At 44.5% G+C, this 13,743-nt stretch overlaps 1 long non-coding RNA gene across 1 annotated transcript; it reads right to left on the bottom strand.

Annotated features, from left to right (window-relative positions):
* Positions 1-1,126: 1,126 nt before the first annotated feature.
* On the bottom strand, positions 1,127-13,408 carry LOC146173702 (uncharacterized). The gene is made up of 5 exons (XR_014701785.1): positions 13,105-13,408; positions 12,037-12,224; positions 8,201-8,280; positions 3,647-3,733; positions 1,127-1,338 (listed from the first exon to the last, which is right to left on the bottom strand). It is a non-coding gene; the product is annotated as an uncharacterized LOC146173702 (long non-coding RNA).
* Positions 13,409-13,743: the final 335 nt, after the last annotated feature.

Here is a 13,743-nt window from a genome sequence, read left to right as displayed (position 1 = left end):
ACAAAAAATGAGCTCTGCGGTCCCTCGTACTCCACAAAATGGACCCTTTTCGCCCTTTGAGAAGCAGCTCTATTAAATGGAAGTCGACATCTGCAACGTCCATTATTAAATGGAGGTCGACATCTGCAACACCCATATGGTATCAGTTGCTGTGTGGTTGCGGTGAATCAGTGTGGCTGCTCTGTATTGAAGGTATTTGGTATATGAAGGGTGTAAATGAGCAGTTTTATACGGGATTTTGTTTTCTGCAGTGCGATTGCTGCTGGCTTTTCATCGGCCGGAAAGGATTAATATAGAGCTTCAGATCACTACATTACGGCGCGGTACAGGTGTCCACAGAGCAAGTGTGACAGATACTGCGCCTTTGCTTTTCTATGAAACCATTATTATTGCTATTATTCAATGCGTGAGTGTCCCCTATGGGTCTTTCAAGTTCACCAGCCAACAGAGTGGCGAAGCCTAAAACTAAAGAATGACTCATCATGAACTTTTGTAGTGCTTTCGCGCAAAAAAAGACCATTCCAGCGGATTGGAGCCGGTCGGGCTCTAACCTGGGTATTCGTGTTGAGTAGCTGAGCGCTGAATACTGAGCCACCCCAGCTTTATTTACTGCCATGCTTTGACAGACATTAAATACTTTGCAGAAGGAAAGTTAAAAGCCGCAGCTGCTTTTTCTCGTTAAAACCAGGTTTAGGTAGGTACATATATCCGCCATTTTACAGGACTGTTCCGAGATGGCGCCACAAGTAGGATTTAACCCGTGGCCTTCTAGATTAAGCGCGCCATCACAACGCAGCTGATCGCAGAGGCCACGGCTAAACCTCCACCATTTCTCGCGACGTCTCCCAGATGCCGCCACGTGCAGAGCTGTAATTACTGTGAACGAGGCCCATAGCCACATAATGTTATTATCAGCAGTAGCACTTAGTTGAAGTAAGGCGAAAAAAGCCCGCGATTTCACCATATAATTGACTGCACAGAGAGAACACCTGCGAATGTTTCTCACCCATCGCAATGACGAATTCTTGAGAGTATGAGCCCGGTGGTGTGATGAGACGACTCCCAATGCATTGCTTCCTTTTGCTTTTACTACGCGTAAGAAACCTCGAAAACATTTGACAATTAGTGAGTACAATAAAATGACGTTTTATTTACTTTGTACTATCTGATGCTCACTCTTATTCGTCCATCGTGATTTTGGGCGATGCGGGGGATTGGTACATAATGTCTTGTTGTAAATGTTATATGTGAAACGCCTGGGACATCGATCCTCGAGCAGAAACAAGCAGCAGAGGGGTATATCGTCGATGTACTTAGCATTCACCCACAGCTCGCATTCTGGAGAAAAACAATAAACACATAGAAATATTGCCGTGAGCTAACAAGAATACAATATTATTTTTATTGATATCGTTTCCTAAGCGCGAGACGCAAAAAAAATAACACACTCGCAGATTATATCACGCTTAGTAAGGGACTCCTGCTTTACTCTTGGGAGAACTAAGCCTAAAATGCCACGTACATAAAGGAATCCAGTGTTCCTGTGGATCTGGAATCCGGGCTGTTGCCGACTCATCAAAGAGCCCAGCAACGCATCTGACATGCCTTACGAGCTTTATCAACGCTGCTTTGGTCCCGGTTCAAGCACACAAACATAAACATACCGTACGAGAACATTCATACATGCTTACAGGTACATATTTTGTCGGAGTTGTAGTGCAAAAAGACGAGAACAAAGGAAATGAAATGGAAAGGACTCTGTCATATCTGACAGTGCAGTGTCTGTATACTTCGCTCGCTTTCTTTTCTTTTTTCTTTCTGGCCTAATAACCTGACAAAACAATCATTTTTGCTAAAATGCCTGTCGGCTTCGGTACACATTTTATTAAGTATGCGAAATTTTCTTCAATGGTATTGTTTATTGAATGACGTTCGGGTATTCCGTAGATTGCTCGGCTATGTTTTCACCGGTAGCAGGGAAATTTTAGTTTGCAGTTTGGACTTTAAGGGCTGCTCAACGGTTTTGCGAAGAAATCACGAATAACGTTCCATGTGAGTCTGCCGAAGTGGAGACGACGGTACTGCAGGGTGGCTGGCGATAGCACGACTGCGACCAGAACGGCCGTACCTGTGGTTGGTCGTTTGCATAGAACCTCCTGTTGCTTGCATCGCGATATACATTTCGCCGAAATAAAGCTTTGTAATATACTGCGTCAGATTTAATGCGATGCTATCGGTAGGTGTGTCATGAAGAGAAAAAATCTAGCTGGCGTGGGCATCGTCGGCGTCTGAGAGCTGCTGCCAACCACACTTCCAACCATGGCAGGTGGTGTTTTGAGGGATCTCTTTTTCGACCTACCACCTACGATGACTGGCAGCAGGAGAAAATTTCCACTTCCACTTGTAGGGGAGAAGAGGGAAAGGTTGGATTACGAATAACTAAGCAAACGTAAGTGAAAGAAGCAGCTACGAATGAAACAGAAGTGTGCTATAGTATCAGAATTTGAATGCGTGGAAAACTGAAACAGATTAGCGAGTGAAAAACGAATGAAACAGCATTAGATAAAACTGGTGAGGGAAAACTTTTGTCGTAGTCCACGTTGCCGCTTCATCATCCCACTGTTTTCATATCGTACTCATAGAAATCACCACCCGAGGGGCTGTCCCTGAATAACTCTCTGTGCCGCTATAGATAAAACCTCTTTAAACACCTACATTACAGCAGCACTGACGTAGCGTACACGACTCTTGTACTTAAAATCAGGGTTTGTTGTCGGCGTCCTGGAACATGTGTATGCGCTGCTGCTGTATAGTTGTTGCTGTTTCGCTTTGGTTACTTAGCTTTAGCAGGGATAGATATTTGCCATATTTTATTAAAAGTCAGTTGTCATTCTTTTTAGGGCGCTCCTTCAGCGGGAAAAGGTATGCTTATTGCTGTGAAGTTTGAAGAATAATACGAATTGTTTCTCTCTACTTTCATGTCTAACACAAAAGTTTGAAATTGACAGTGGGGCATGTCACGATATTTATGAATTATGGGTCGGCTGATGAGAAATGCACTAAAATATAATGTGATGCGTCTAAACGTTTTGACGGGATCGCGGCATGGTTACGAGAATGGTCGGTAATGCCTGAATCTGCATTTAATTTCGTGGGCTGTTCCACCTTCTAAGCGTTCTGTTTGTGGAAAGTGCCTTGTTTCTTATAACGACGCGGCAGACTCTCTATATACATAAACCACTGTTTTCCCACACTGTTCCCTTGAAAGGCGGCCTTTAAAATTACTTATGAGTACTCATCGGTTAAAATTTATTTCCCCAATACTTGCCGCTAAACAGAGTCTTGTAATTGCCTCTCTGAGAGATTTTCTTTATAAATTCTCCCGGTGCCCAAAAGAATTATCGTGAGGTTTTACACCTTAAAATGACACAATAATTTGATTACTCATAATGTCGATAACCACTTTCATAAAGTATGTGTAAGGAAATAGCAGTGGCCAGAATGAACACTATAAGCGCAAAATTTAATTTTTGCATCGATGCTCTTCAAGGGCCCTACATTTCATCGCTATATAGCTTTCAATGGCTCGCTATTTATTTTACATACACGTGCGCGTTTGCTGAGAACGCCCGAATCTGTCGCTTACCTAGTTTATTACTTTGATACGGAACGCTGAGAAGATCACAGGTTTTTCCATCGGTGAACATGAACGTCTTGACGAGCATTCTTTTTGCTGTCAGGCCGAAAAGAAAGCAGTGTGCAGCAATCAAGAGGGCAGTTAGTAGGTTTATTTTTGAGGTCAGTTACGGGACTATTTTATAGGTTTTGACTTTGAAGCCTATATTAGGTAACTTAAACGTATTGGAACATAGGGATTTTTAATGCTCTTATTTAATAAGGAATGGCTTACAAAGTACTAACCTAGAATGAGCGATATGATATTGCTGTTAAGCACTATGGAATTGATGAAACACGCAGCAGAATAGGTGAGAACACATAAGAGAGGCGCACAGGCACGCACACACACATAAACAAGGACGATACTGCATCGCTCTTGTTTATGTGTGTGTTTGTGTGTGTGCGTGCGTTTGTGTGTATCATATCTGACCAACTACCTCAAAGTTCGACTGTATCACTGGGAAATTGTTCTTATTTACCACACTGTTATTTTGGTTTTATTGCTATTACAGGTGCCGCGGCCAAAGTCGAAAGTTTCATGTACAATTCGATAACAGTGGCACAGGGTAGTGACTTGAGCTTCGATGAAGGGATGAATACTAACATGCAAACAGCGCTTCCGGCAAACTTGAAACCTTAAATTCTGTTGCATTGCCACAGTGATCTTGACTGCGTGTTTCTAAGCAAAGTATAAGCGAACACTTCGAAATTAGTCATGCAATTGAGACACACAATGAAAGACTCGCAGGATTAGTACTCGTCTTATTAGAAAATTTGGTCCCATTATCTGCTTTGTGATAACCTCTGCCAATTTCCATTTGGGAGCCCATGAGGTTTTGAAATATGTTGTTTACCTATATATGGGTATATAAAATCAAGAAAAGTCAATACAATCAGCAGCTCAAACAAATGCATCGAGTGAGCGCAAAAAAAAAACACCCTCTATATGAGTGAACCGTGATTAAAAAAAAAACAATCTTGATGTTTACAACGTGAACAATGAAACATGGTAGAGAAGCATTAATTTCTATTATACTGAAAAAAAAACACATAAAATTTGCAAAGAAGGTATTCGCACACATTGATATAACAAGATTGTTTCATGTGGAACACGCATACTTATTATTGTCCCTTTAATCGCTATTTATATGTTTCACACATCAGAAAGACATGAGGTCCTAGTGTTAGCAAGGCGGTTCCTTTTACCGTGGAATACCTCTTGTGAAAGTTCTCTACACGGTAATGAATAGTTTGTATTCTAGAATGCCTTGTGTAACACAGTGTGATAACAATCTTGCTTGCAGCCTCAGTTGCATGTGCTGCTCAAACTCGCTGGGCTTCCATTAACTTTATCGGGCCGCCCGCAAAGCTTTCGCGCCCGCAGGGTAGGTACCTGTATCGTTGATCAGGCAATGAGCGTCGGTCACTAATGTTTAGATCTGCTCAGGTGATTTATTATTCCTTGTCTGGTGCGTCATCACGTCGAAAGATGTGCTAATCCAAGAAAAACAAATTTGCAGGGACACTTAGGACTGCTTAAGCGAGAGAATGAAGAAGCACTGTAATGAAAATAAGACATGACTATAAGTATCAGTCATGACTGTGCATAATGCGTGTAGTACATACGCTATGCAGCGCGTTACTTGTAAAGTGCTGAGCAATGATGCTTTGTACAACGTATACGAGTTGTGTATATAGATAACGTTACGTTTTATCATTCATCACCATACAGCCACCCAAATTTGTAACTGGCGTGCATGACGGCAGTATGCTATGTTATTCTCAGCGTTTACATACGAGCTAATCTGCCAACATTCCAAGCATTAAAGAGGTCAAAGCCCTGGCTTAGTTTTGACCTTTCGGCACGTTTTATCCGCCATAAACGCAGGAGCACAGAAAAGATGGCTATCGCGCATGTCAGTTTAATATTTGGGTGACTGTACATGTCCAGTACATACGCTATAGCATTGTACAATGGCGTGATGATGGCATATGATTTTTTGTTTTTCCATGGATTCAAAAGCCACCGCAGGCCCTTCGATCAGTGTTTGGCTATGATGTGACCTGCCAACTGCCAGTTTCCAGAAGCCTGTTCTTGAAGTGGACCGTGATGTATGCTGTCCATGTTGTCAGGTGTGACGGAGCATTAAAGCCCTGCTTTAAGTAAACCGTATGAACGTGACGGCATGGCGTACGCTTAGATTGCCTAACTCGGCAGCCAAGGTGCCGGCTCGTTTGATTTCCATATCAAATGTGCTGTGCAACTTGGGAGATTCTATTAACGGCCATAACACGTGGACAAGTGGTGAGTGCGGAATGTGTTTTGGGTTGTCACTGCCTGCAGGGTATATCCATCATTTTCCCGGTTTCCAGTGAGGTACATACTCTCTAGCATGGGGGATGGCATCCCATCATTGGCTCCTGGACAGCAGGCGCCCAATCATGTCGTCCTGGCTGTACATTGTTTTCAGGCATAGCCTCCTTTAAACATTACGCACAGTCATGAATGACAGTCATAGTTATGACTAACTATTGTTATGTAACCCGGCCTGACTAAGCATGCCATAAAGCAAAGTACCTCTTTCGAATCCTTTAGGTGGGTAGACGTGTAGGCCAGTCGGTAAGACATGAGGGGACTAAAAACACTGACGCTGAACGGAGGAAGGCAACAATAAGAGGCGGCAGTTGCAAGTTGCAACATTCTCTAAAGTAAGAACTCTTGCGTGCCTTTGGTGATTATGTTTTGTTCTCAAAATACTCATTATCACGCGGTTGTAAGCTACAATGTTGTGTTTGGTTTATGCTATGGTGTTTAACGTTCAAAAGAGAGTCAGGCTATCACAGACGCCTACAAAATTGTGTGACAGACTAACCGACATAAATACATTTGCCTGCCTGGGGTTCGTAGCTGAATATCGGGCGTTTACTTAGCTCCCTTCCTACATCGCCCGGAAGAACGGCATCCCCAAAAGCCATAACCTGGTTTAAAGGTTGCGACGATGGGCCAGTGATTCGTTACGCTATCGGACAACCATAAGTCCGGTTCGTGCGGCAGAAACCCATTATGTGGCCCTTTTTTGAACTAACATTTCGGGGTAAATCTTGTACCGATTGGAAACCGGTGGGTACCCGGCGGCTCCGGGGATCAAACCTGGTGCCTCCCGAAAAAATTCAGTCGTTAGTCAGCGTTGTTTGTCTGTTTCTCTTCCTCTTTTGTCCCCGTTTTTTTGCGCTGCATCTAGATTACATAGAGTCAACTATCGATGCGCTCACACGAAGATTTTGATCGATTGCATTTCTCCTACATTGCGCTCTTTCCTTTCTCAAGTAGCCGTGCAAGATCTGGGCCTCATATCTGTCAATCTCATCGCCATCACAACGTGACAGAACCTTGTCATTTTACCTAACACAGAAACTCGTACTGAAACTCGTACTCGGAGAAATCAAGGCGATGTTTGGGCTTGTTCAACCATCTTGGAGACACGCAAAGAGGATCATTAAGATTCTCAAGTCAGAATTCTGGTGGCAGGTGCATTTGCTCCAAGATTGGCTGCAGATCCACGTAGAAGTTCATAATTTTCCTTCTTAGCGGAAAACGCTACCAAGACCACAAGAAGATGGCCGGACAAACCACTGAATTCTTTGGCAGCGTGTCCGGGCGACCCTTCCAGGCAGAAGCGAGCATCACTCTCCACTCATGAACCAGGCTACGGTTCTCTGAGATGCGCTCTTCCAGACAGTGTCGGAAGGGAGCTAAGTAACGTTAGAATGACGGCCTGTGGGGCGAGTTGGATCAAGACTTAAACACCGCTGCGGCGCAAAGAAGACAACACAGTGCCCAAGTGCGCATGTGGTGTCCTTTTCTTTCTTGTGTTGTCTCCTTTGCGTGGCACTGGTGTTCAACTAAGTAACGACATAGATATAAAACCCTGCTTTAACCATGACGTTGGAACGTGCTCTTCGTAGTCTAGGGGTAGGGCGTCTAAATGGCTTTCTGATGGCGCTGGTTTCATTCCCCTCTCTCATGTCCTGGTCAGTTTCTACGAAGTCGGCCAAGTTAGGTGATATTATGGCTCCGCACAATCCGCTGACCAATCACTGCCTGGCTGTGTAACCTGCCAACCACTACCTGCCAGAGGCGCGCTCATAATTTTTAGATCACAACGCCCACAGCTAGATACTATAACGGCGGCGCCAGATTCTTCGTTAGACAGTAGCCCTAACGCTATAACGTTATTAAAGAAGCTTCCTCTCAGAGGCAGCTGCTTCCACTAGGCAGCTGCTTCGCTTCCGCAGACCGGTGGCGAAAAAGTCGACGTCGAGGATCTCTCGATTGCTAGTGGCGCCCACGAATGGATAAGTTGAGCACCAGGATAACACCTTCTCTTCTCACCACGAGCTCCCACTACTCCATGCACATCTTTCGCACTCATCTCACTCCGGAACAATAGCATGACCTCCAGAGTTGAGGCAATGCTCTATCTGAAAAAATAAGGGCATGATGTTATGAGGCAATCCGTACCGTTCAGAGGGAACTTGAGGGCGTTCGGTTTCTCATACGAGTACTGCTTGTAGGCCCTCACTGTCCTGTTCATGGTGTAACTGAAATGACACAAAAAAGGCTGTTAATAATTTATCGAGATGTATTAGAAAATAATCATGAGGAGGGTTTCATTTTTTAGCAGCCGTGGGCTAGCCATTGAAGTATATTTCTTACACTCCCACTTCAGATTCCTTTGAGAATTTTAAGGTTACAAGATTGATGACAACAAAGAAAACAAGGAAGCCTGATATTTGCATGGCGAATAAAAAACGTCTTCACTGTGCTTGAAATCAAAGCAAAATTTGAAGATTTTTCTTTAATTACCTTAGTTCAAGCACTCTGCCAAAGAACAATTAGCAGTTGCAAAATTCATATACTGGAGGCATTGCGAGGGATTCCAATTGCATTTAACAACTCGGATTGTTTTACCTGGCAGTGATATGACATATAACATTGTGTTTTTCCATTTTGTCGCCATTAAATGCGGTCGCTAGTGTGTAGCAATGATTGAATGGGCACATACTGATGTCACACGTCACAGCCGGTGGACCACTCGGTCTTATTGAGTTCAGATAGTCGCCATAAGGGCTGTTAAATTTTTCTTGTTGCTAAATTTTCGTCAGTAATTATACCACTTTTAGCTTCAATTTCAGATCATCATAAGTGCAGCAATGCTGTCATAAAAAAGGACACCTTGTGCGTAATGCATACTATGTATCTTAGAGTCTCGCTGTAATCGTAGCATGCGTTTGGAGCAACAGTTTTGATATTTTGCTGACTCCTAAAATTTGGCATTATTATTTTAGGGAGATGCTTATGGAGCGAAATTTGGTATGTACGCTACTGCGAAAATATTTGCCAAATTCCTTGCTTTAGGTCGGTTAACATGCGGGAAGAATTTTCGCATCTGTGGTGGAATTAATCTTTCTAGATGCTGTTGAGGTGGCTCCTCACGGTTCGTTGATCTTGAGACGCTTTGCAGAAAACTGACTGGAAGACTTCCTTGCACACTAGGTCATTTTTACTAGACTGGTCGTAATGGTCAGTTACAGTTACAAAGACACCGCTTGCCTCGCAATACGCACTAGTTCACTTTTTCAACATTTCGCCCCCCCCCCCCCCCTCGTTTTCTTCGCGCCACAAACGCGTTTAAGTACACTTGCCGAGCACCCTGCACGAATGCTGTGTATCCAATCGGTAAAGGAGATTCGTGCAGTCATTGAGGATGATCAAATAAAATTGGAAATAGTCAATAGTACGTCGGCACCCAAGAGATGGCTCCTGCGTCAGCAACACATGCCTGTCACAAAGTCGTTCTCTCTTCCCCTCGCGGAGATGGCACTCAAACACACTTTCAAATCAGCAGCGACGCACGCGCACACACACACACACACACACACACACACACACACACACACACACACACACACACACACACACACACACACACACACGCACACACACACACACACACGCACACGCACACGCACACGCACACGCACACGCACACGCACACGCACACGCACACACACACGCACACACACACGCACACACACACACCACACACACACACACACACACACACACACACACACACACACACACACACACACACACACACACACACACACACACACACACACACACACACACACACACACACACACACACACACACACACACACACACACACACACACACACACACACACACACACACACACACACACACACACACACACACACACACACACACACACACACACACACACACACACACACACACACACACACACTATGAACACAGTCCAGATACACAGGGTTGCATCTGAGCCCTGCTCGCCGTAAGCGAATCGCGGGACAAAGTAACTAAGCATATTCCAACGCGCGTCTGCCCGCCGCAGGCACAGCGAAAGTATCCTGCATTCCAGAAACTGTCCGCGCGCTTCCCCGCCACTTTTCCTGCATACCTTTCGATCCGAAGCCGGAAATAATATCTGCCGGTAGATACTTTCTTTCGGCAATCCCCGTTCGCAAGTACTTCCGGTGAATGGACCGTCGGCAACCCTTCCCACGAGATGCCTTTAAGCAAATGCCCATGCCAGCGCCCTCGAAACGCAATTCGTTAGGGCTTCCCCAGCTTAAGGGCGCTCTTGTCTCGTGCAGCGGTTCGACATCTTAACTGGTGGGTTCCGAAAATTTCGACCACATGTGTTGAAGGTTACTTATTTGCGAGTTTTACCTTCTGCTGAGAGACGTCCTAGTGAAGGGCTTCAATAATCTCGACTAGCTGGGGTCCCTTAAAGTGCTGCCTTTACCATATCACTAGGCAGGAGTTTAAAAACTATTACGGCGGCTGTTGACTACTCAGTCTAGCCTCGGACATACACTGTAGGCCCGAGGGCGGCAGTGGTTCGCCTCAGAGATCAGGCTGATGTGTAGCCATGCTTAGCAGAGCTTATAGGCTTGGATAACTATGTTTAACCTACAACTTCGCATTTTTTAAACAGTTGATGACAGAGTCGCAGCTATCACAGTGAAACAATTGGAACTACTCTCCTCCCTTTCCCCTTCAATGACTCTTCGAGGCTTTCCTCAGTTTTGTCTGGTTGACCAGCGCCCGCTAGTGAGATATTTCCTCCTCCGGCTTCAGTAGGAAGGGATGTTTACATAATTAATCTTCGTCATAGAAAACATTGCATTGTTTCTTTTTTTATAATTTGGGCAAACCAGAGTGTTTTCTGAACCGGTTTCCGTCACCAGACTGTTTGCTGGCTTTTTAGCCAGAAGTTATTGACACAGGATTTGTTCATTCTAAGAAATCAGGAGTACCACCTCTGTACTCTTACTGAAATGGGCCTCAGCGTGCATGCCCAAATGTGAAGGCGCCCTGCTAATATTATGCGCAAAGGGGCGGCGGGGGGGGGGGGGGGAGGGGGCAGCGACTAACTGCCCATCAATCTCCAAGCTAACCTTGATTATGAGCCCTGCTTTGCAGGTTTTACCGAAATTCACCAATCAGTGGTGATATGTTTCGAGCGGCCTGCAGAAGGTAATATAACCAAGAGAAGGCTATGTATAAACGACATAGCACACAAAATACGCTGACGCGTGCACAGACAGCGACGAGAACGAAACATTAGTTCTGTCAGCATGCTCGTGGGGACGAAAGTAAGGCGAAAAAGCACTGCACAACGAGCGGACGACGCGAAATCGTAGTTTACGCGATTTCGTATCAATTCAACGATCTGGATTCTTCCCCTGCCCTTCACTCGTCGGTGAGAATGATCGACAAATGAACGAATCCATAACTGTTTATGCTAATAAGGAAGCCGGACGGCGTTGAGGGAAAGGAATATAGCGACACTTGGGGCGACGGGTGCAATGTCAACGTTGGCAGTATGGTAGTAGCGCGCTCGCCATTTTGTACACGTTGCCGCATCACCCCAGTGCTCAATTTTACATTCCTGGGGATGACACCGCACCAGACCGTAATTTCGGCCGGAGAAGTCCAAGAAAACGGGCTACAGCTGAAGTTGCTAGATGCGTCATAACCATGCGTGGGAGTGGACGTGGAATATATATGCTGCAGCGTGGTGATTTAAGTGTATACCTGGGATGGTTTGATATTACGGAGTGGGAATAAAAAATGCAATATTTAAAAAAAATATATCCAACTACGCTAAGCCTACTCATTCTGAGAAAGTTTAAAGCATCCTTCGTAACATTTCATTGACTTTGCTACACAGAGTATCGTGCGTAGTAATGTATGGCAGGTCTGAAGAAAGTTTAGCAGAAAGTAATGTTTTTTCTTACTTGGTCATCCAGTATGAATATCGAGTTTTATTCATGAAGGTGAACTCGAAAACACTTTTGTTCTTCTTTGCATCAAATGTGGCTTCCCGAAAGCTGACACACTGAAAGTATGTGCCCCATATATATGGATCCACGTGATACGTTGCTTTTAGTAGATAATAAGTTGTACCGACGGATCTATTAAGACGCTAGAAAGGCAAAAAGGAAAAAACAACAACAACAGGGCATGTATATAGTTTTAGCCGCCAATACAATGTTGCACGCCAAATGTCCCTCTAACGTGTTTCGTTAACTACACCTGTCTAAAAGCCGAATAACTGTCTTAGACAATACTTAGACTTGACTTTCAAGACAATAAACTGGTCAATATGTTTCAATGAGCAGCATCAAATTCTGCCCAATGACTTCCCCAGGTGATTCTATAGTCCGCTTGAGCAACACTTGCAGCATTTTTGTCATTCTGTAGTGCTAAATTATTAGCAGTAGCTGTTTCAAGCACATATTTTCGCGATTCACAAAACAGCACCTCTCCGTTTACCTCAGCAGGGATCTAGTGCCCTGAAATAACGTTTCTGCATGTCATTCTCGTACATAAAATGAACTAAATCAGCACTCAGGACATCTTGGCCACCTAAATGCACTTGTCTAGTGAACGAGTTGCAGTTTTTCATCAAGTGGATTAGGGCATCTGCGAATACGTTTTTAGCAAGCCAACCGCGTAATAAATTGCGTTGGTCCCTTAGGCAGCTACCCGTTCTGACATAAGTTTGCAACCTGACATTTCAATCGTTTTTCAGGTCGCGTACAACCTGGCACTAGCACATGCATTTGACCGAGAGAGGGACTTATTACAGTCCACCTCAGTTTAGGTTTGTCCTTGAGAACTCGAAATCTTCACAATGTTACAAATGCATCGGATATCGTCGCACATCGTCGCTCAACACGAATGATTCGCTAAAATGTAAACGATTTGACAACATCTTTTCCAAGAGGGCTACAAGATATTTATGCGGCCTATAAGGAAAGTTTAAACATAGAGAAAACACGCTGCAGAGCTATTGAAATTACCATTACGGCATCCTGATACACGCCAAATCTTTTTTCGTCCGCCCATGAAGGTATCATAAATGCAACCGCTTGTAGACACACTGAGCCTGCCAAAGTGAACCAGAGAACAGAGTGCATGGCCATCGTGCAGTCTGTGCTCTTCTGGGAGATGTAGGAATGAGCAAGTTATTCGGAGGCCTTCGCTTGCACAAGCTCACAAACGACTCGATCAGCCTGCAACTTTTTCACGGCAGCAGACACTACCGTAAAAGCTCCACAGTTCGATGACGACCCCAGCCATTGTCGAAAGGCTCCTTTCCAATGCAACGATTTTTATAAGGAGCCCGTGCACTTATGCGTCGATGATACTGACAGTGACAAAGAAATAAATTCTTGTCAAGCAATTCGCATAAAATTGCAGAGCTTTTGTTAACCGTTCAGTTCCCGCGTCATATAAGCAGACCACGTGCACAGCAGCAGGTACTGCTACAACTCTAGAAAAGGCCAGCAATTCCACTTCACTAAAGGGTGTTAACCCTGCAACAAATGAGCTATGAGGGCCTTTACAGTACAAGGCAAAAGCACTACACTTTCCGCTAGTCTTAGGAGCGCTGAAGAATTAGCTGGCTGCCGTCAGCAGAAATTGATGGCTTCCATATT

The sequence above is a fragment of the Amblyomma maculatum genome, chromosome 11, assembly GCF_055883805.1.
Source record: "Amblyomma maculatum isolate TAMU_Amacu chromosome 11, ASM5588380v1, whole genome shotgun sequence".
Classification (NCBI taxonomy): Eukaryota; Metazoa; Arthropoda; class Arachnida; order Ixodida; family Ixodidae; genus Amblyomma; species Amblyomma maculatum.
The sequence above is the reverse complement of the archived record's forward strand: the minus strand, read 5'-3'. Positions and strand labels throughout refer to the sequence as shown.